The 24,704-nt window shown below is 30.9% G+C and overlaps 2 non-coding genes across 2 annotated transcripts; both read left to right on the top strand.

Moving 5' to 3' along the window:
• Window positions 1-7,489: 7,489 nt before the first annotated feature.
• On the top strand, window positions 7,490-7,598 carry LOC112095983. The gene has a single exon (XR_002904143.1). It is a non-coding gene; the product is annotated as a small nucleolar RNA R71 (small nucleolar RNA).
• A 4,878-nt stretch (window positions 7,599-12,476) lies between these two features.
• On the top strand, window positions 12,477-12,583 carry LOC112096021. Its single transcript, XR_002904180.1, has one exon. It is a non-coding gene; the product is annotated as a small nucleolar RNA R71 (small nucleolar RNA).
• The last annotated feature ends 12,121 nt before the right edge of the window (window positions 12,584-24,704 follow it).

Here is a 24,704-nt window from a genome sequence, read left to right as displayed (position 1 = left end):
AGTCCGTAGGGGTGTTTCAACACCTAGTGCCTTAAGGTCAACTGGTCTGGGAGTCACTGGCCTAAAGCTCGCTACATGGGTAATAGATATATTGTTTGTTTATTAGAAACCCGAGTAATTAAGTCCGAAGGGGTGCTTCAACACCTAGTGCCCTAAGGCTAACTGGTCTGGGAGTCACTGACCTAAAGCTCGCTACACGGGTTAGAAATGTAATATTTAAAAAAAAATATGTGTGAATAATCTATTGCCTAAAGATATAATTTCTAATGAATTTTGGAACGAAAATATTGTTTTTCTTTAATGAAGCCCCATAAGTATTGTGTTAATTACTTGAGCACAAAAGAAGGTTTGATGATATTCTGGATAATGAGTGAACATCAATGTGGTAAAGAAATTTGGGAGAGTTCATTTATTTAGTAATTTAGAGGATAGATGAACAACTATTAACTTGCATGTGAATTTTATAAATCTTAATTTAATATAACGCTTTAATTGCTAGAGGGCTAGCAATAAGCTGGTTGGGGGGTGTGATTTGTATTAAAAATTGTTTAATTATCAAGCGATAACATGTTATTTTATGCTTATGTTTTAATTTATATTTGTGTTTATGTAATATATTATGAATTATGAATTATGTTTTAAATATATTTAATTTTGTGTATTTTTATGTGTTTATTAGGAAAAATATTAATTTCACGTACTTCGAGGCTCCAAACAGATAAACGGAGGTCAAATTTGGATTCTGGAGGTCTGAAAACCTTAAGATCAATCAAGATCGGCTTAAAATTGAGCTTGTGTAAAAAATGTTGACTTTTCCTGTTGACCGAGCACTGATTGGATGATGAAATGAGCTTACAATAGATATGAGTGCATGGGATAGCTGGCAATTTTGACTAAATCTCAACCGTTCATGATTTAATGGCCATGATTGTGCCACGTGGCAATGGTTGGTGAAGCAAGTTGGGGGATCCAAATCTTTGTATTCGGGTCGACCCTATCCACCCATTAACCCGCCAAATCTCAACCGTTCTTTGGGCAAATCGGACGAGTCAAATGATGCCATGTGTGATGTTGACTTTTGAAGTTTGACCAGCCATTGGATCTTGATCTAAGGGTTGTGAGGAGCACATGCATGAAGCCTATGATGGACCGCAAAGCACTGGATTATGAATTTATTTTTCTATAAATAGAGCCTCATTTTTATGTTTTAATGATCTCTCTACAACTCTCTTCTTCTCAAATTCTCTTCATCTCCTTGTAATCTTGATTTCCAGGTGTGTTTTTAATATTTTGTATAATTATTTTCATTAATAAAATTAGTTTTATTTCTAATTTTAGTTGTTTTTATTTCTTTTAATTATAAGTAATTCAATTATACTACTTCTTTTTATTTTAATTATGCTTAACTAAATAATATTAGTTAGGGAAAGATGAAACTCTTAGGAAATAAATATGATTTAATCAAATTCTATTTTTAATTTTATAAATTAAATTATTTTCTATTTAATTTTATACATGTTTTATATTTTGAAATTTTGATTTATTGTAGACAAACAAATGAATTTGGCACAATAAATTCTTAAAATCTTCATATAAGGCATGGTGAAATAGTATTTTGACTTATTGTAGACAAATTAAATTTTAGCACAATAAATACTTAATCCATCATAAAATTAAAGGAAAAATAATAATAATTTGTATAATTAATCTTTTGGGTAATAAATCTAAAAAAAATTGGCAAAAAGAATTTATTAAGTTTTATTTATTTCTAAGAGTGGATCCATAACCATAACTAGTTCAATTCCATAGTTTCATTTAAATTAAGTTGTTTATATTCAAGTTTTAATTTCAATTTTTAGATAAAATAAAATAAACTAATTAAATATTTTCTCTGTGGATCGACCTCGGACTCACCGAGTTATAATACAACAAGACACTCTTATACTTGGGAGTTAAAAATTACTTTTAAGTTGTGTCACGTACTTTTACCAAAACCAGGCATGTAAGAAACAAATGGATCAGAAAACTCACCTGCTAATCGAACCTTTGCTTCAATTAACCAACGAATGTCAGAATGAATGCCATTGATCATTAACAAACGCAGTCGTTCACAACGAGCTTTGTAAATTTTCCTGAGGGCATTCTGAGGGAGAGAGGGAAAATGCTTATGGAGTTTATATTGTATGTCTTCCATGTTTGATTTTGGGGTTTCAGTTATTGTGGGAAACTGAAGATACCGACTTAAGAAGTCATAGAGTACCGTTATCCGCCATTTATATGGGAAAATAAATCAAAACACACCAAAATCAAATCTGCAAAATCAAATTAAACATGAAAGCGAGCAAAAAGAAGCACACAATATAAAAGGAAAATGAACTTACATTCGTCCTCTCATTGAGTTAATCTCAAGCTCCAATTGAAATTCATATATGCCACGCTCTACTGCTCTGAGTTGTCCCTCTAGATCCTCAACATAGGACACGAATTCTGGTGGTTGCAGATCCCAAAGTGGATGTGATTTACAGCTTTGTATCAGGCCGCTCAAGTGAAATTTCACACGAAGAAATCTTTTAAGATGTGCGAACAAGAATTTTCTCATTGAGGTGCTCATGATGTAAAATGAAAATTGATGAGAGAATGTACAACTGTCAAACAAACACACTTACACAAGAAAAATAATGTTAAAAAAATATGTACAGTGCATCAATCTAGAAAAAAAAATCAAACAATGAAACGGCAAAATAATAGCAAAACAAAAAAAAATCAATCGTTAAAGACTTAATCAAGAACTGGTGGGTCACCCAAATTAATTTTGGTGTCCTCGTCACGTGGGTGATGTTCCAGATATGGTTTTAATCTTTGACCATTTACTTTAAATGTGACACCGTTCTTTGGATTCTCAATTTCTATGGCCCCATATGAATATATCTTTTTTACAACAAATGGGCCACTCTATTTTGACTTTAACTTTCCTGGAAATAAATGAAGACGAAAATTATAAAGCAACACTTTTTGACCAATCTCAAATGTTTTTCGAAACATTCTTTTATCATGAAATGCTTTTGTTTTTGCCTTAATGATTTTTGAATTTTCATATGCATCATTCCTTAATTTCTCAAGTTCATTCAATTGCAATTTTCGCACATTACCAGCATCATCCAAATTTGAATTAAAAGCTTTAATAGCCCAACGTGATTTATGTTCAAGTTCAACAAGTAAATGACAAGGTTTACCATAAACTAACCGATAGGGTAACATTCCTAATGACGTTTTAAATGCAATACGCTTTAATAGCCCAAAGTGCATCATTAAGTCTAAGAGACCAATCTTTTCGATTTGGGTTAACTGTTTTTTCCAAAATTTGTTTTATCTCCCTATTTGCTAATTCAACTTGACCATTTGTTTGAGGATGATAAGGGGTAGCAATTTTATGTGTAATTCCATATTTCTTCATTAAAGACTCAAATGACTTATTACAAAAATACTTACCTCCATCACTGATAATAGCTCGAGGGATTCCAAATCGACTTAAAATATTTTCTTTTAAAAATTTAATCACAGTTTTACTATCATTATTTTGACAAGAAATTGCTTCAATCCATTTTGAGACATAATTTACTGCAACTAATAGATACACAAATCCAAAAGATGATGGAAATGGACCCATGAAATCAATTCCCCAACAGTCAAATATTTCAATTTCAAGTATGGGATTTAAGGGCATCGTGTTTCTTTTTGTAATTGATCCCAATTTTTGATATTTTTCATAACTTTTGCAAAATTCATATGTGTCTTTGAACATGGTAGGCCAATAAAATCCACACTGCAAAATTTTAGCAACAGTTTTTCTTGAAGAAAAGTGACCACCACATGCTTCAGAATGACAAAAATTAATGACACTACTTACCTCATTATCAAGAATACATCGCCGAAAAATTTGATCTAGGCAATATTTGAACAAATAAGGGTCATCCCAATAAAGTTTCTTTACTTCAACAAAAAATTTACAATGTTAGCATACCATGGCATTGAAGTAACAGAAAATAAAAATTCATCAGGGAAAGAATCATTTATGGGTGCTATATCATTGTAGAATTCGGATGTGAGTCTTGATAGATGATCAACAATAATATTTTCAGCACCTTTTTTATCTTTGATGGTAAGGTCAAATTCTTGAAGTAACAAAATCCAACGAATTAGTCTTGGTTTGGCATCTTGTTTACTCATCAAATATCTCACAACAGCGTGGTCAGTAAACACAACAGATTTAGAGCCAAGCAAATATGGACGGAATTTGTTTAATGCAAATACCACAGCAAATAATTCTTTTTCAGTTCTAGAATAATTCATTTAAGCACTATCCAAAGTCTTACTCGCATAATAAATCACAAAAGGCTTACCATCCCTTCTTTGTCTTAAAACAACACCAACAGCAAAATCACTTGCATCACACATTAATTCAAATGGCAAAGACCAATCAGGAGATTGCATAATAGGTGCAGATGTTAAAAGACAAATTATTTTTTCAAAAGATTTTTGGCAATCATCATTCCATTCAAACAGTGCATCTTTTAATAAGAGGTTACAAAGTGATTTAGATATGTCACTAAAGTTTTTTATAAACCTCCTATAAAATCCTGCATGTCCTAAAAAGGATCGCACATCTCTAATTGTTTTTGGTTGTGGCAATTTAGATATGACTTCGATTTTTGCTTTGTCAACTTCAATTCCTTTAATAGAAACAATATGACCCAAAACAATTCCAAAAGTAACCATGTAGTGACATTTTTCCCAATTCAACACAAGTTCTTTTTCAACACATCTTTTTTAAAACCTTCTCCAAATTATCAAGGCAATCATCAAAAGAATTCCCAAACACAGTCAAATCATTCATAAAGACCTCTAAACAATGTTCAACCATATCACAAAAAATGCTAACATACATCTTTGAAATGTTTTAGGAGCATTACAAAACCTAAATGACATTCTTTTAAATACAAATGTTCCAAAAGGACTTGTGAATGTGGTCTTTTCTTGGTCCTCAAGTGCTATAGGAATTTGATAATAACCTGAATATCCATATAAAAAACACTAGTATGGATGTTCTGCTACTCTTTCTAAGATTTGGTCAAGAAATGGTAATGAAAAATGATCTTTTCTAGTGGCTTCATTTAATTTTCTATAATCAATGCACATGCGCCAACTAGATGTAATTCGTGCTGGAATTAATTCACATTTTTCATTTTTAACAACAGTGATTCCAGATTTTTTAGGCACTACTTGTGTAGGACTTACCCACTTACTATCAGAAATAGGGTAGATAAGTCCCACATCAAGCAATTTAAGGACTTCTGTTTTGACTACCTCTTTCATGTGTGGGTTTAATCTTCTTTGAGGTTATTGACATGTTTTCGCATTTTCTTCCAAATTAATTCTATGTGTGCAGATTAAGGGATTAATGCCTTTAATATCATTTAAAGTCCATCCAATTGCATTTTTATACTTTTTAAGAACAGTTAGTAACTTACCTTCTTGGTCGTTTGTTAAAGTAGAAGAAATCATAACAGGATAAGTTTGTTCTTCTCCAAGAAAAACATATTTCAATCCTTCAAGCAAAGGTTTCAATTCCATTTTACGTGCTTCTTGTTGTTCTGTCTTTTCAATACTTCCAAGCTCCTCAAATTTTGGCTCGTAATCATAATTTTGTGAAGTCTGCATATAATCAAGTAATAAATTTATATTAGAAATATTAAGTTCAAGTTGCTTATTTGACTCAATTGAATTAACTAAACAAACATTTGAGAGTTCAGAAAAATCCCCTTTTTGAATATTTTCCTCGATACAAGATTCAAGCAATTCTTTTTGTTCATCAGTATCATCTTCATTCTCATTTTCTTCATTAGGTTGTCTGCACATGTTGAAAATATTCAATTCCAAAGTTATATTCCCAAAAGATAAATTCATTAAATCATTTCTACAATTAATCAAAGCATTAGCAGTTGCTAAAAATGGTCGACCTAAAATTACAGGAATTGGTTTGTAATTATTCACAACAAGTTCAGTTTCCAAGACAATAAAATCTACAGGACAGATGAATTTATCAACTTGTACTAAAACATCTTCCACTATTCCTTTTGGTACTTTAACTGATCTATCGGCAAGCAAAAGTGTAGTTGAAGTTGATTTTAACTCACCAAGATTAAGTTGAAGATAAACTGAATATGGAAGCAAATTAACACTAGCACCAAGATCTAGTAAAGCATGCTCAATTCTGTGATTACCAATAATATAAGAAATGATAGGACAACCAGGATCTTTATATTTCAACTTATTATTAGTAGACATAATTGTACTTACCTGTTCGGCCATGAAAGCACTCTTTCTTACCTTCAATTTCCTCTTAACAGTGCACAAGTCCTTTAAAAATTTGGCATATGAAGGTACCTGCTTGATTGCATCTAATAGAGGAATGTTAACTTTCACTTGCTTAAAGATTTCATAAATTTCAGAAGAATGGTTTGATTTCCTTGGTTTATTCAATGCATGTGGAAATGGTGGTTCAGGTGGAACACTAGTTATTTCTTCACTAGGTGTAAGTTCATTTAGTCCTTCTTTACCCTTTGAATTTTCATTATTTTCACAAGGTTCAGGCATAGGTTTATCAACAACCTTATCACTACAAAGATTTATAATTGACTTGACTTGGTCTGTGGGTGGATTTTGTTGAGTCTTAGGATTTGGTTGTGGTTGGGCTGGAAATTTTCCTTTTTCTTGAATGGTGAGTGCAGAAGCAATTTTAGCAAGAGTATCTTTCAAATCAGAAAAAAGTTTGTGCATTTTAATTGTTAATAATATCTTGCTTTCTAATGAATGAATGCATTGTGTCTTCCATATTTTTCCAGGGTGGTGGAACATATGGTGCATAAGGCTGAGGATTTTGAAAATTTTGTGGAGGTGGTGCTTGTGAAGATTGTGCATTATTATTATTCCTCCAACTGAAATTCAGATGATTTCTCCAAGCAGGATTATAAGTCTGTGAATATGGGTTTGGTTTATTGAAAGTGTTAATGACATTAACTTGATCATTTAGACATTCTTTAAGTGCAGGCAAAGTGGGACACTCTTGAGTGAAATGATCATTCGAACTACATATGTTACATGCAATTTCTTCAACAGATTTTACTTGATCACTCTTTTTATGCTCCAAGCTTCAACTTTCCTAACTATGGATACAAATTTTACTTGTAAATCATGATCTTCCCTAAGGTTATGGATTCCTCCACTAGATGGAGATGATTGTTGCTTATTTGTCAATTCAAAAGTTCCAACAGTATCCCAATGTTGTGCATTTTTAGCTAATTGGTCAAGGTAGTCTAGTGCATCCTCAGGATTTTTATCCCTAAATTCACCATTACACATCATTTCAACAACCTGTCTACTTTGGGGTATTAAGCCCTCGTAAAAGTAAGTGACCAATCGCCAAGTTTCAAAACCATGATGTGGGCATATGTTAAGCAACTCTTTAAACCTATCCTAACATTGGTATAATGTTTCTCTATTTTTTTGAGTGAAAGAAGTGATTTGCCTTTTAAAAGAATTTGTTCTATGAGGTGGAAAGAATTTTTTTAAAAATTGTTCTTGCATGTTATTCCAAGTTCTTATTGATCCAGATCTAAGGTTTTGTAACCAAGTTTTAGCTTTATCTTTTAATGAAAAAGGAAAAAGCTTTAATCTAATTATGTTCATGCTACAATTTTGGTCCGTGTATGTATTACAAACTTCCTCAAAATCTCTTAGATGCAAGTATGGATTCTCCGATTCTAAACCATGAAATGTTGGTAAAAGTTGGATAATACCTAGTTTAAAGTTGAATCGAGATGCTTCTGGAGGAAATACTATACACGACGGTGCTCCGGTTCTGGTTGGATTCATGTAGTCTCTCAGAGTTCTTGATTGATTCTGATCATGCCCATGTTGAGATTGGTTGTCTCCCTGATCAATTTGAGGATTAAGTTTGCCCAAATCGTTTTCACCTTGATTCTCATCCATGATTGGTGGTGGAGATTGAGATCTACGAATTAACTTGCCACTTGAAGATCGAGACCAACGTCTCATGCAATGGTTATGTTATAAAGATAATATTTACATAAATTAATAACAAAATAAAAAAATTAAATATGCAAATAATATAAGTGTACAAAAGAAAATTAAATAACAATTTTGGTGGTTGAACCCACCAATTAACAATAAATTAAGTATAAAATAAATGCAAAAGAAAGAAAAAGAAAAAAAATGGTGGTTGAGCCCACCAATAAAGTAAAAATAAATAAATAAATAAATGCAAAATAAAAAAAATGGTGGTTGAACCCACCAATTAAAAAAAATAAAGCAAAAAAATTTAAAATTAAATAAATACTGAAAATAAAAATTAAGAGTTAGTAGTTAGTTTGGTGGTTGAACCCACCAATAAAGCAAAAATAAATAAATAAATACGAAATAAAATAAATGCAGAAAATTAAATAACTGAAATTAAAAAAATATAAATTAGGAGTTAGCAATTAGTAAGTTAAGAGTTAGTAATTAGTGTTAGTAGTTAAAGTTAGTTTGGTCCAAATTAAGTCCAAAATAAGTCCAAATATGTCCAAAGTATTTCCAAGATGTAAGTCCAAGTCTCGATTATTTTGAGGAATTTCGTCTAGGGATTCGATTGTAAATTATTTTTAATTTTATGGCCACACTGTAATTTTTAGAAGTCTAGAATTGAGCAATTTGGGATGAAAGTGAAATAACTGAAAGAGATTGGGGTCATAATATAATTACTAGAAGATTGGGCTAGAAACGAGAATTGTTGGGGTGAAACGAGAATTATGAAAGATACAGGGACAAAAGAGAATTCAAGAAAAAGAAAAGGGGGCAAAAAGAACATTTACACAGAGAAAAATCAAAAACGGAAAAATAAAGCAAAATAAAAACTTTTCCCCGGCAACGGCGCCAAAAACTTGACACAACTTAAAAGTAATTTTTAACTCCTAAATATAAGAGTGTCTTGTTGTATTAAAATTCGGTGAATCCGAGGTCGATCCACAGAAAAAAAATTTAATTTGTTTATTTTATTTTAACTAAAAATTGAAATTAAAACTTAAATATAAACAACTTAATTTAAATGAAACTATGAAATTGAACTAGTTAGGGTTATGGATCCACTCTTAAAAGTAAATAAAACTTAATAAATTCTTTTTGCCTTTTTTTTAGATTTTTTGCCCAAAAGATTAATTATATAAATTATTATTATTTTCCCTTTAATTTTATGATGGATTAAGTATTTATTGTGCCAAAATTTAATTTGTCTACAATAAGTCAAAATACCATTTTATCATACCTTATATTAAGATATTAAGAATTTATTGTGCCAAATTCATTTGTTTGTCTACAATAAATCAAAATTTCAAAATATAAAATATGTATAAAATTAAATAGAAAATAATTTAATTTATAAAATTAAAAATAGAATTTGCTTAAATCATATTTATTTCCTAAGAGTTTCACCTTCCCCTAACTAATATTATTTAGTTAAGCATAATTAAAATAAAAAGAAGTAGTAAAATTGAATTACTTATAATTAAAAGTAATAAAACAACTAAAATTAGAAATAAAACTAATTTTATTTATAAAAATAATTATACAAAATATTAAAAACACACTTAAAAATCAAGATTACAAGGAGATGGAGAGAATTTGAGAAGAAGAGAGTTGTAGAGAGATTATTAAAAACATAAAAATGAGGCTCTATTTATAGAAAAATAAATTCATAATCTAGTGCTTTGCGGTCCATTATAAGCTTCATGCATGTGCTCCTCACAACCTTTAGATCAAGATCCAATGGTTGGTCAAACTTCAAAAGTCAACATCACACATGGCATCGTTTGACTCGTTCGATTTGCCCAAAGAACGATTGAGATTTGGCGGGTTGATGGGTGGATCGGGTCGACCCAAATACAAAGTTTCGAATCCTACAACTTGCTTCACCAACCATTACCACGTGGCACAATCATGGCCATTGAATCATGAACAGTTGAGATTTAGTCAAAATTGCCAGCTATCCCATACACTCATATCTATTGTAAGCTCATTTCATCATCCAATCAGTGCTCGGTCAATAGGAAAAGTCAACTTTGTTTTACACAAGCCAAATTTTAAGCCGATCATGACTGATCTTAAGATTTTTGGACCTCCGGAATCCAAATTTGACCTCCGTTTATCTGTTTGGAGCCTCGAATTACGTGAAATTAATATTTTTCCTAATAAACACATAAAAATATACAAAATTAAATATATTTAAAACATAATTAATAATTCCTAATATATTACATAAACACAAATATAAATTATAACATAAGCATAAAATAACATAATATCGCTTGATAATTAAACAATTTTTAATACTAATCACTCTTCTCTTGATCTACATTTAAAGAAGATGAAATGATTACATGGAGTATGTTATTTTTGCCAAGATAAACATATTTTAGATGTGAAGGTAAAAGTTTCAACTCTAAAATAGGGGATGATTCAACAGATGGAACAAATTGTTTACTTCTTTGTTTGAGAGGTCTAGAGATTCAAAAGGTCTATCATGTCTCACTGGTTGCTTTTCTTCTATCCATGCTATGTGTGTTGTTGCAACATCCTCTTCTTCAAGCTTTTCAAAGGTAGCAGCTTTGATATCTTCTTTGCTGCACTAATTGTTTAACCTTTCTGTCACAGCAATGTCCACAACATTAATGAAATTACAATCTTCAATCTCATTGGGATTCTTCATAGCATCCAATACATTGATTGTGACTTGTTGGTCATTCACTCTTATAGTTAATTCTCATTTTTGTACATCAATTAGAGTTTTTTCTGTGACTAAGAAAGGTCTATCAAGAATAATTGGTACCTCTTTGTTTGCTTCAAAATCCAATACAATGAAATCCATTGGAAAAATAAATTTATCCACCTTTGCTAATACATCTTCGATCTTTCCCTCAGGGTATGCATGAGATCTGTCAGCCAGCTATAAAGTCATTGTTGTTAGTCTGCATTCGCCCACTCCCAATTGCTTGAACACAGATAAGGGCATGAGATTTATGCTGGCCCCCAAATCACAAAGTACTCTACTATTATACCTAGTTCCACTAGAGCATGGAATTGTAAAACTCCCTGATCGTTTATTTTGAAGCATATGCCTGCATTTTTGTATTAGAGCAAACAATTTCAAATTCTCCAAGCCTTTTCTTTTTTACCAAAATATCCTTTAAAAACTTCACGTAATTGGGCATTTGTTCCAATGCTTCCACAAAAGAAATGTTGATATGCAATTGTTTTAGTACTTCCAAGAATTAGCTGAATTGCTTGTCTTGTTTCTGCTTTTAAAATCTTTGTCAGAAAGGTGGTGGGTATCTAAATTGCCGTACTGCAGCAGATGGTGCATTTTGGTTTTCTTTTAATCTGTTCTGATTTATTGTTGCTGGTGTTGCAACTTCTTCTTCAATAGGAACTGAATCATTTCTTTTTGAAGTTTCTGTAGCTTGACTACTCTCACCAGTTTATTGGAAATTGGGTTGTTGTAGTTCTTTTTCAACTTGAGTTTCGTCTTGGGTTGAAATAAGTTCTATTTTTCTCTTTGGCACACCAACAGATATATCAATATCTTTTCCAAATCGTAAGTTAATTACCTTACAATGTTCTTTTCTTTATCTCCTTAGATCTTCTGTGTTGTTGGGTAAACTGTCCTGAGGTCTGTTACTCAATGCTGTAGCAAGTTGTTCAATATGATTTTCTAGATTCTTTAAGGTTACAGCTTGGCTTTGGACAACTGCTTCATTTTTCACGATGTATTCCTTAAGCAAAACTTCAAGTGAACTAAGTTGATAATTGTTTGTGTTCATTTGCCCTTGATTTGTTTAGTGAAATCTTGGTGGTTGTGCCTGTTTCTTCTAGCCACTAGTGCTGCAGCAGGCTGATTCTGGTTGCTTCATGAAAAGTTTGGGTTCTGCCTCCATCCAAGGTTGTAAGTATTTGAATATGGATTGTTCTGGTTTTGTCTATTAAAGTTGCCCACATAATTGACTGAAACAGGATTCCCTGTGCAATTTTCAAATGAGTATCCCTCTCCACAATAAACATAAGATACCTCGACAACTTGGTTGACAACTGCTGGAGAAATGGTCATAACCTTTACCATATTCGTCAGTGAAGTTATTTGGGCTGATAATACTATAAATGCATCTACATTATGTACTCTTACTGCTCCTCTTGTTGCAACTTGTCCAGTTGATGGCCACTGGTAATTGTTGTTAGCAATTTTCTCTAAAATCTCATAAGCCTCATTCTAAGACTTAGACAATAAAGCTCCATTTGCGGAAGCATCCACCATCAATCTAGTGCTTGAGTTCAATCCATCGTAGTAATTTTTTATTTGTATGCAGCAAGGTATACCATGATGAGGACATCTTCTTAGTAGCTCTTTAAATCTTTCTCATGCATCATACAAGTGTTCATCTGCAAGTTGATGAAAAGATATGATCTCATTTCTCAACTTGGCATTCTTGGTTGGTGGGAAATATTTCATCAAAACTTTTATTAGCCAAATCATTCCATGTGATGATGGAATCTGGTGGTAAAGAGTTCAACCATGCCCATGCTCGATCTCTCAAAGAATATGGAAAAAATCTGAGTCTTAATGGATCCTGTGATGCTGTAGCAATTTTAAAAGCATCACTCACCTCCAAGAATAATTTAAGGTGAAGGTGAAGGTCTTTTTATGGCAATCCATTGAATTACCCCACTGTTTGCAACATCTGAAATATCACTAGTTTGAGTTCAAAATTGGTTGCTTCAACTTGAGGTCTAACTATTCCAGGATACATAACTTGAGGGGTTAACACGACATAGTCTCTAATAGCCCTGTCTCTATCATCTGCAGTGTATAAGATGTTGTTGTTTCCTGATTGTCCCTGATTATTTTGTCTATTTTGACCTTTTTGACCATTGACTGGTTGTATTTCTCCAAGACGGTTCAAGTTTTCCATATCTTGTAAGTCATCCATTGCTGCATCAGTTTTTGAATTTTTGTGCTCTCTTCTTAATCTCTTTGTGGTTCTTTCAATTTTTGGATCAAATTAAAACTCAACAGGTTTGTATTTGCGCATGCAAGAGTTTCTTGTCAACAAAATAAGAAAATTAAAATAAAATCAAAGTTAACACCATTAAGATTAATTTTCACAAATCATAATAAACAATTAATCCTCGGCAACTAGGGGTGGGCAAAAAAAGTTGATTAATCAAAAATCGAACCGAACCGTTCGGTTCGGTTCGGGTTTTTTACAGTTTTTTTACACCCAAAAAACCGAATTAGTGATATAGAGAAAATAGTAAAACCAATCGGTTCGGTTTTCGGTTTAAAAAAAAAAATCGAAAAACTGAACCGATTATCAAATAAACCGAATAATAATTCGGAATCCCTAAACTAAACCTAAAGTGAGTAAACTGATCTTCACTTCAGCCACTGAACTTGTGACCTTCAGCCCCTGAACTCGTCACTGCTGCTGCCGCTGCTCGCGCTCGTCGCTGCCCCTGCTCGTTCCTGTTGCTGCAGCTACTCGTCGCTGCTGCTGCCGCTGCTCGTCGCTGCTGCTGCAGCCTGCCGCTACTGCTCGTCGCCGAGTGATCTCCACGAAGCTACAACTTGTGAGTTTGCTATTACTTGGATTTTAATGGTTGGATTTTAATGCTTTCACATGATGATGTGCTCATGCCGAGAGTAAAAACAGTAAAACTTGAAACAGAGTTTAACGTTGTTGGACTTGTGATAAAGACGGGAAATCAGTGTGTTTTGGTTCCTAGACCCAAAGAGTATCTAATACATGTCCTGATTTTTTGGATTCTACCATATGGGGTGGGTTCTTTCTCAGACTCTAAAAGAATCAACCAAGAGTGAAAAAGACTGAAGAGTGGTGCTGATAGTAACCTAAATGGTCCCTGATTTTTAGAAGTTCTCAAAAATAACTCACCACTGAAAGTGGTTGACTGGTTGCCGATACTTAACACCATGGATGGTTAAAGATAAGATTAGTGCAGTATAGGAACTGAATACTGGGAATATACTGCACAATTTCATTTTTACCTTTGCCACTGTCATGTTATTAGTTTTTGCATATTTTGCAATAAATTACAAAGGTTGTAACTTAAGCAACCTTTGAATTTGTCCCATGAACAAACAAAAAAAAATGCTGACAGTTGGTCCCATAAATAAAAACAACTAACTAATAATTATTTTTGCTCCCGTTAGATTGCTTTGCCTGCATGATTATCCTGCTCATATGAATTACATGATAATTGTTGTAGATTTATTAATTTAAAGTTTTAAATTTAAAAAAGCCCAAAATAGGCCCATAATTGAAACAATCGAACCGAACCGAATCGAATTATTTCAATTAATCGAGTATTTGATTATTTCAGTAATTTGATTAATCGCGATTATGATTTTAAAATAATCGTAATCGAACGATTATGAAAAATATAGTAAAAAACCGAACCGAACCGAACCGCGCCCACCCCTATCGGCAACGACCCCAAAAATTTGTTGCTATAATTTCCAATGCCATTGATGTTAATGTGCAAGTGTACATAACAAGTAATATAATTATGAGTATTCAAGATCGTCTCCACAGAGATTGATGTTATCAGAATTGCTACAACAATCTCGACAGTGCAGTTTTGCCTTAATTGAAAATAGAGTGAATAATTAAACTAATAAACTATACAATAATGAGATATGTAGAAAGCAAACTTTCACTTCACACACAAAGATAAAATCAATAGGAATGAAGTAGTTGAATGAGTGATTAAACTCCATTAATGGCTTTGACTATTTCTTCTAATTTTATGCTCGGTTGCTACAGTATCTGCTACAACATTGGGCAGGATCCTTATGTATCCTTAGTTATCGCATGTTGGATGTCTTATATTTTTATGCAACCTAACAGTGACCAATTGTTATGCCAACATAAGATATAACATTACACGTTTAGATTCTATTTACCCTAAAAGGTGAATCCCTATATCTAGTTCATCACTCATTTTAAATTAAGCATGACCCTTTTGAAATCAAGTTAAACTCAACTCAGGAAACTTAATCTAAAAACCAAGTATTGTTCTAATATGTTCCACTAAAATAGACTCTTTTGTGGCTCTTTCTTAGCTTGTATCATTAAATGGGTGGTCAGATGAAATAATAAATGTAAATAAGTACTATAAAAACAAAATATTAAAGCAAACATGCAGCAACACATATAATTAGTCAACAAACCATTAAGATTGTTTATCACTCAACCACAAGTAAATTTAGTTCATAGTATGCGAAAGAGAAATAAACAACAAAGTTTCAGCCATCAAATACATCTCCATGAACAAATAATCAACAAGAAAGCAAGAAAAGAATAAGAAAGATTGAATTCCAATTGATTCCTGCAAATATTCCACTGGGACAACCTTGATTCTTACTCTTGAATTTAGTTTTTCCTTTATTTCTTTTCGGTTTTCACTCTTGGTTGATGGCTCTCTCTTTTTTCCTTAGCGTGTGTGGTTCTTTTATAATTGAAAATTAGAGTAAATGGAAGTCTAGGACTCGCATTTTCCAGAATTGAAAACTGCAATAAGTAGGACCTGGCCTGGAAACTCTTTTTGGTCAATGCTCTAGGATTGCTACAACAATGGTTTCTATAGTAATGGCTACAACATATGCATTATTCCAAACTTGCTTCAATTCTTTGCCAGCCATGTTCTCTTGTCCTTATTGCAAGCCCATTGCATAGCATCATTTCCTAGAAATTCGAGCATCCAATTATCTACAATTATGCATATGTTTTAAGCACATAGTTATTCGAAATCAAACAAAATTTATTAAACCTAAACTAAAATGGATGTTCATGCAAAACATAATTAAAATGCAATAAAAACATGTCAATTATTCTCTAAGTGATCTTGAATTAAGTCTAAAAGTGCCATGATAACTCTCATTTCATAGAGTTATCAGTTGCCTCACACAAAAACTAGTTGAGATTCTATACTGATTGTGGTAGATAGATTTTCAAAAATGGCTCGTTATAGTGCTTGCAAGAACACTGAAGATACTGCTTCAGTTGTGCATTTGTTCTTTTAAGATGTGGTACATTTGCATGGTGTTCCAAAGACTATACTTTTGATAGGGATGTGAAGTTTATCAGCAAGTCTTGGCATTATCTCGGGAATAAGTTCGGTAGACAATTGCAGTCTAGTAATGCTTTTTATTTACAGACAGATGGACAAACGAAGGTGATCAATTGCACTTTGGGTAACATGTTGCGATGTGTTTGTATTGACAAACAACATAATTGCGAAGCTGCCTTACCTAAGGTTGAGTTTACTTACAATAGCATGGTGAATCGATCTATTGGCAAGACTCATTTCGAGATTGTCTACACTTGTTCCCCATGCGATGTTTATGATCTGACTATCATGCTAACAATAACTGGAGGAAGTAGAGCAGTGGATAATGTGACAGAAAAAGCTCTGCAAATTGCCGAGGTTTGAGCTTATTTAGAGGCTGCCAATGTAAAGTACAAGGCTGGCATGAAAAGCATCAATGTAAGAAAGTATTCCGACAAGGTGATTTAGTGATTGCGTATCTACATCCAAGTCGTTTCCCTGGTATTCGTATAAATTGGAGAAGCTCAAGTTTGAACCATTTCATGGGGCAAGGAAGATTAATGACAATGCTTATGTGCTCCAGCTGCCAAAAAACTAGAATATCTCTCTAACATTCAATGAGGTTGATCCGTTTGAATATCATCCAGATGATAAGGCATTCTACAAGCCAAACTCAAGGATGAGTTCTTTTCCAAGTGAGGGGGATTGATGTAGGATGGTTGCGTGGGATGAGTAGGGCATCTTCTGAGGGGCATAACTTGAGCTATAGGTGTCCGTTTTGGACATATAATATATTGTTTCAAAGCTTGCAATGAGAGGATCAAACATAAAACTGCTTGCATTGTTCTATGGATAAGCTAACAATTCCATTTTTATCTTTTTTTTAGATGTCAGATTTGGTGTTTAATTTCGATTTCTTATTTAGATTAGGAGAATTTTATTATAAAATAAAGAGAAACTATTCATCGTCCACCCGTTCTTTCAACTTTTTCAAAATTACATAATTCTTTTTTTTTTTTGCTGGAATCCACTTGAAGTTGCATTTCTTTTCACTTTTCCACTTTCGTTTGGAGATCGTTAAGAAAACTAACGGTATATTGTATAAATGACTTTTTTACCCTCAAATGTAAAAGATAATTATCCACCGATCACTTATTTTTTTCTTATTTTTTTAAAAATACACAATTCTTAATTTTTTTTAACTAAACTCTCTCTTGAAGTTATATTGTTTTACACATTTCAACCACTGTGTCGTTGTGAAATGATAATTTTACCATTATAATGTCAGCAAAGTTCTAACGGTGTTATAACGAGAGTAGATCAATGAAAAAAATGTTAACTTTAGGTGAAGTGCTGCAAAAAATTTTTTTTGTATTTTTGAAAAAAGGTAAAAAAAACGGGTGGACGGTGGATAATTTTCCTACAATAAATATTTCGAATTTTCTTATTTTATTAAATTCGTGATATTTAAGATTATTATATAAAGGGGCACAAAACTCTAATTTTATTAATTAAGACTTATTTATTAAACTTCATTACTCATAAACCTTTGTTTCTTATACCAATCAACTTTAAACTATTTTATTTTTTCTTGCTAGTTCTTTCTTCTTTAATTAAACCTCATACAACATATCTATTCATTATTCATATGATGCATGCATAAGATAAAATCTCTTACAACACAAATTTAAGAACCTTCTATTAGGATACACACACGTGTATGGTGAATCAATTTAGTCTTTGCAGCAACCTCTACTCAAGGGCAACCACCAGCTGCACTGCACGGCCCAGGAAAAATTCCACTATATGTACGAGCTTTATTGGGCATCTTCGGTGCTTCTGTAGCTGCCTCAGTTGCACGTATATGTGTAGCAACATGTCATATCTTTTTTTTTTTGAAAAAAAAATTCAACCTCAATGCAAAGAGAAAATTCTATTAAAAGGAAAACATAAAGCATAATATGCTAGGTGTAATGAATATATATCCCTAGTTTAAGGGAAAAAATAAAAACAATCATATTAGTTCGAGAGCTTTATGTTCATTTATACTCTTGTCTTCTTCCGACATTAATTTCTAGGGTAATCAGTTTTCCTTTGATTTTCATGGCCGATGCGTCTAGTAAACCACCTGTTTTACTTCTACTCATTCTTCTAAGTCATTTGCTGAGGCTGTTGGCGATGGTAAAAGTGTTCTAGAGTTATGGTTATCCGAATCCCTTATTTTTAAAGTAAAAAGAAGAAAATGCATAATAATTACCATACAATGATGTAATATCTATATCTATATATATATATATATATAATAGGCGGTATTGTTGACATTATGATGAATAATGATGTCAAGTGGCATATATTTGTATAATAAAGGAATTTCTTTCTTTAATAATTTAACAGGCAAAATAAAAGATAAAAAAATTATTGTACTACAAGATAAAATATATTATATTGAATAATAATTAATGAGCTAAAAGATTAAAAAAATAAATATACTACCCAAAAATTTTTATTTTTTAAAATTTTTTTTAAATTAATTCACTTCTTCAATATTATTCACGATAAATATTACGTAGTACGACAGTTTTGTAAGCCATCGGTCACCACCATAAAACAACCAACACAACTTATAAATTGGCTTTGCTGGAAGAAATTAATTTGATTGTTATGTTATATATAAGATGACCCAAATTAATGCAGAAACCAAGACGCTCACCTTTTCGTGTTGCAGTGGAAGCCTCAGCCATGTTTCTAGCAGCTGCCACCTTCGTAGAAGTAAGAAGAACAACAATAGTGATTACAAGACCTAAAAGAAGGAAAATCTTAGAGCCCAATCCCATTTTCGTTATGCCAAAAATAAAGGAAGTAAGAGGAAATTAATATCAATAAACGAGCATTAATTGAAGATGGAAAGGATGAATGGATGATAAATTAGTGTTCTCTTGAACGTATATTATTTATAGTAGTTGGGATTGGGGAGCCAACGGTCCGAGGAAGGCACTGAGAAGTTAATGCTCGTCTGAGACTAAGAATTTTCTACAAGTAGCAAGCACATTTTTATTTCTTTGCGGGGTCCTTCATTACTCTGCAAATAATTTCTCTTTTATTAAAATTAATATTTAACATTTCTCTCCTTATTTTTTGTCATAATATAAAAAAACTCATTGAGCATAAAAATATTTAAAGAAAAATAAAGGTAAATGGGTTATTCATATAAGAGTGATGATATAACCACAAACTCTTGTATAAACTAATTTTATACAAACTGATGTGGTATTAATTTATTGGTTGAATAAAAATATAAAATAATATAAATAAATCATGTAGGCCAAGAGATATTTAATTCAACTAATAAATTAATGCAGCATCAATTTGTACAAAATAAATTTATACAAGAGTTTGTAGCTATATCATTACTCTTCATTTAATAACTTATCATCGGAATATAAAATATATATATTTTTTATAAGAAAATATTTAAAAATAAAAAATAAAAGAAAAATATCTTATTATTAATTTTTTATTCACGCCAAAATATATATATTTATTTTTAGTACTTCAATTTTTTATTTTAATTTACATTTATATGATTTATTTTAGTTTACATTCATATGATTTATTCAATTTATAATAAATGTGAATAAAGCAACACCAGTAATACTATTAAATTATGTTGCCAAGGGAATTATTGACTATTATGAAAATAGCAAGAAGTAAGTGATCTATATTGATTTCAGTAGGGAGAATATGACAATCTCTCTTTTATTAATTATTCTACAACTGCCTTGAAAATATGTCTCTCCATATTTTCTTTATTTTTTGCAGTAAACTCTCTGCTAGTTATTCTATCATATTAAATCTAATACAACCAGCTCTCTTCCTTGGATAATAAGTTAATTTATTTCTCCCAAAAAAAAAGGAAATTGATATTCATTGAAGAAGGAAAAAATGATAAATTTGTATTCTTTTGCATCTATTATTAATATTCATAGAATTCGGGCGGTCGGTGTAGCCCATTCATATTTTTTTGCGGGGCCCTCTGATGCCTCTTGCACTAGCTAAGAATTTTCTTTGTTCAATGAAACCAAGTTGAATTTTTTAATTTTATGAAATTTATATTAGATTATAATTATATTTAAGGACAAATACAAATTGAATTAATTCTATTTATAATTTTTCTCTCTTTAGTGTATTTTACTTGTATAATATTTTTTTTTATATCATTCAAACAATCTGAATTTAAGAAGTAATTCTTTAATAAAAACAAAATTATTGTAACAAACATAAGAATTAAATTAAGACACAACACAAACAGAAAATAAATAAAATAAAATTTTATCCAACTGTAAATAATTTTATTTATTTCGATAGATAAAATTTCAGATTCAATATCGGTATTGCTATTTGTTCACTCGAAAGGATGAAAATTTGTATCTGTTGTATTTTTTTTCTTTATATGACTTTGGATTCCAAAGAAGACTGGAAGTCATCCTTGTACAGCGACAACTAGGCGATGACTGTTGCTGCAAACACGTCTTTGACTCCAAAGAAGACTGGAAGTCATCCTTATGTAGCGACAAGTAAGTGATTATTATTGTGGCAAACATGTCTTCGTTTTACATTTTAATTTCAATATTTAGTAGGCGTGTGTGAAAAGCTTCATTCTTTCTATTTGTCTATGCAGCCCCCCTTTTTTTTTTCTCTTAATGGGACCATGCAATGCTCATGTTAGTTGTCACTAGCGAAGAATTGTCATCATTCATTTTTAAAGTAAATGTTAAACAAAGCCGTTGATTTTTTTTAATAGTGTTATCAATTATTAAAAATCTATATATTTTAATAGTGTTATCAATTATTAAAGCCGTTGATTTTTTTTTTTGACATATCACTTTACCATCAAAGTTTCTTGATAATTATTTTTTCCTACTTAATAATTGATAACACTATTATTTTTTGGTATGTAATTAATTTTGTATTTCTTTAATTTAGAAGGTTAAATTATACTTACATAGTTTAGGGATAAAATGAACTTTTATTATATGTTCTATTAAAAATTTTATTAACTTTAATAGTTTGATGGTAAATTGTAAAAATATATAAAAAATAATAATTATCAGAAAATTTAGGTGGTAAAATAATATGTCAGAAAAAGAATATCTTTAAAATTAAATAGAATATAATAAAAAAAGAGAGATTTTATGAGAATTTTGGAAGGGTGTCAATAATTCGACTCATTAAAAAATGATATGTAGCCCGAAATTTATTATTTTTATGGATAGTTGATGGGTGAAGGCCCATCTCCCAAAGATGTTTGACAGGCGACGAGCCATCTCCCAATTTTCGTCTGATTTTAATTAAAAAATATTAAATTTATTTATTTCGATGAATAAAATTCAAATTAAATATCAGTATTGTTATTTGTTTATACGAAAGGATGGACAATCATATTTATTATTTTTTTATATGACTTTTGGTTGCAAAGATGACGGGAAGTCATCCTTGTGCGGCGACAAAGAAGTGATTACTATTGCAACACATGTGTCTTTGTCTTAAATTATAATTTTCATATTTTTAAATTATAATAATATAATAAGTTTTATTAATTTAATATATAAATTAACTTGTCCCAAAGACAAGATAGTCGCATGTGGTACAAGGATTTTTTTTACCCCCTAATATTATATCTCCAGAAACTATTTCCCTTGAAAGCAACTCAAGTTTAGAGGTCAATTGACTTAGTATTCTATACATTTGCTCTTACACTACTAGAAAAATAGTCTTTGCTGACTTTAGAATAATGTCAGAAATTACTTTCACTGACACTTGTTAATTGTGTCAGTAATCTGAGAGTCAGAAAAATAATGACACTTGTATGTGCTGTCAGTGATTACTATTACTACAGTATCATCGATATTATGACACAATCGTGTTAGTAGTTATTGATATTTTATTAGTGTCTATGATTACTGTTACCATGGTATCACTAGTTAATTTATTTTAAAAAAATAAAAAATTGAATTGGATCATTACCTATTGATTTATTGGTAAAATTAAAAGGCACCACAAAATAACAAAAAGAAATTGATTTATATCACAAAATCTTTCATTTCACATTTAAATATTATTAGTATATATTACAAATTCCAAAAATTCAATAACAAAAATATGAAATATCCTACTCTCATAACTAAATAATTCAAATTCAATACATAAAAATTTCTACCATCCAATCAAATGCCTACTACTTGTGGCTAAATTTAATAAATCTATAAGCTAAATTGAGAAGGATGACTGCCTTTCACTCTTTGAATATGAGTAGTATAATTGCGTTATCACACCAGCAGCTTCTCTATTCAATAGACTGTATGGGTTAGGATATAAGTGAAGTTGAGGAATAAACACTTCAAACACATTGATCAAATCTGCATATGAATACATGGAAAAGAAAAAAAAAATTAGCTGCCAATATCCGGCCATTAGAGAAATAACAATTAACAGAAATAAAATTATTTTGTTCGAAAGAAAAAAAATACTCATGAGCTATTTATAAATAAACTAAATTATTCTCTTTTGGTAAAGGTTATATATATAGCAAACTATAGCAGACAAAAAGTTTTCAATGTAATATCTACTTTCAGCACAAGCATGTTACTCTATCTACATATACCAAATGATTTTTGTGCATAGTTAAAAGCAATCACAAATGCTCTATTATAAATAAATCACCACTCATTTCCTCAATTTATTCATTCTAAAAGCTTATTTAACAAAGCAAAAAATAAGTCCTCAAACTGTTGTTTCTTTAAACTGGGCATAAAATAACTATAATCTCCATATTTATATTAGGCATAATAAAGTTTGGACATAAAATATTTCAATAATTTGAGAGTTTGATCCAAAATTATTACTACTAAAAGAAATACTATTTGCAAACTTAGTTAAGCCTTTATAAAGTGAGTATGAGATTTATTATACTACTTAAATTTATTCATGTGAAACATTTAAAGAATATCACCCTAAATTGTAATTAAGTATTCATTAATTTTGCCTAATTATAAAACTTTAAGAAGATAAAAAAAAGTAGAATAAAAATATAATCATTATATATTTCCACTCACAAGTAATGTTGCTTTAACTTGATTGACATCATAACCCAAAATCACTTTAAACATTTTTCCTAAACCTAGAAAGGGAAAAAAAATAAACTTCAAAATATAATTATTATATATTAAGACATGCATATATAACATAACCATTTACTAGAATATTCATGGAATAATCCATAGTTCTTAAAATTAATATGCTACACTAAGTATATATTTGATACAGTAAATTAATTTTCAAACTATTACTCATATGCTCATCATCCAAAATCATTTCTTGGAAGCCTTCAAAGTCTTAAACTAGAATGTCAAACTCAAACCAACACAAAACAAGAATGTCAAACTCAAATCAATCGCAAACCATAGAAATCAATAATCGGGCTAATATTTAAGTTAAATTAGTTCAATTAAAAAGAATAGCTAACAAGCTCCTAACTTTCTGGAACCACCCGGCTAGTCCTAAAACCATCAACTATCACGCAAAATCAAGCAAGATTACTTCTCCGAGAGCACCGAGATAGAGGCAGCTGCAGTGTAAGAATGATGATGCAAATTTTCTAAAGCCTAAACTAGTATCATTTTTCCTTTTTCTTTTTGCTATTGTCAAAAACTGAATGCATTTAAAAAATGTTATCTTCATTTGTTGTTGGATTGGTTGGTGCAAGTTGTCTAACAACGCCAAATTGATTGTAATTAAAATTAAAATGAATATGATTACCTTAAATAAAAAAGAAAAAAAGGAAAAAGGAAAAGACTAACCTTTAAGAATAGTCCCAAATATAATGAAAAGAGATTTATGCCTTTGGTACTTTCTTCTCCCATTGCAATTCACAGTGTTGACACATTTTTTTTTCTTGAAAAGTAAAGTTAGTAGATTTATCACTAATCAGATTTAATAGGAAACATTGATAGTTTGAATTTAAGATTTTCTTTAATTCAATTTGGAATGCTATGAAACTTACAAAACATAATTAGACATGTCAATGCACCATAAATAAAATTTCCAAGTCATTTGGACAACTCTACATTTGCTTCTCACATGATAAAACTATATAAGTTAAAATTGCATATGAAACTGTAAAAGTAGCAGCAGGTGTTTGAATATTTATTAAATTTAAAATACTAAATATATCATAATGATACTTTTCAAATTTTAAGTGGACATATAAGTCAACAACATATTAAAATTTGAGGTTATTCCGATATCATTAGGCTGGTGTTTGATAGGATCAAAGATTAATGAACAGTTCTGTCAAAAGAAGTTACTGCAGAGGCAGCAGAGTTTGAAAAATCATTAAAAATAAATTACAAGTTCAAACAAAATAAAATTTTCCAGATTCAAAGTATGCAATAGAAGTGTAGTTTATCCAAATTTCA

Source organism: Citrus clementina, unplaced genomic scaffold, assembly GCF_000493195.1.
Source record: "Citrus clementina cultivar Clemenules unplaced genomic scaffold, Citrus_clementina_v1.0 scaffold_1, whole genome shotgun sequence".
Lineage (NCBI taxonomy): Eukaryota > Viridiplantae > Streptophyta > Magnoliopsida > Sapindales > Rutaceae > Citrus > Citrus x clementina.
The sequence above is the reverse complement of the archived record's forward strand: the minus strand, read 5'-3'. Positions and strand labels throughout refer to the sequence as shown.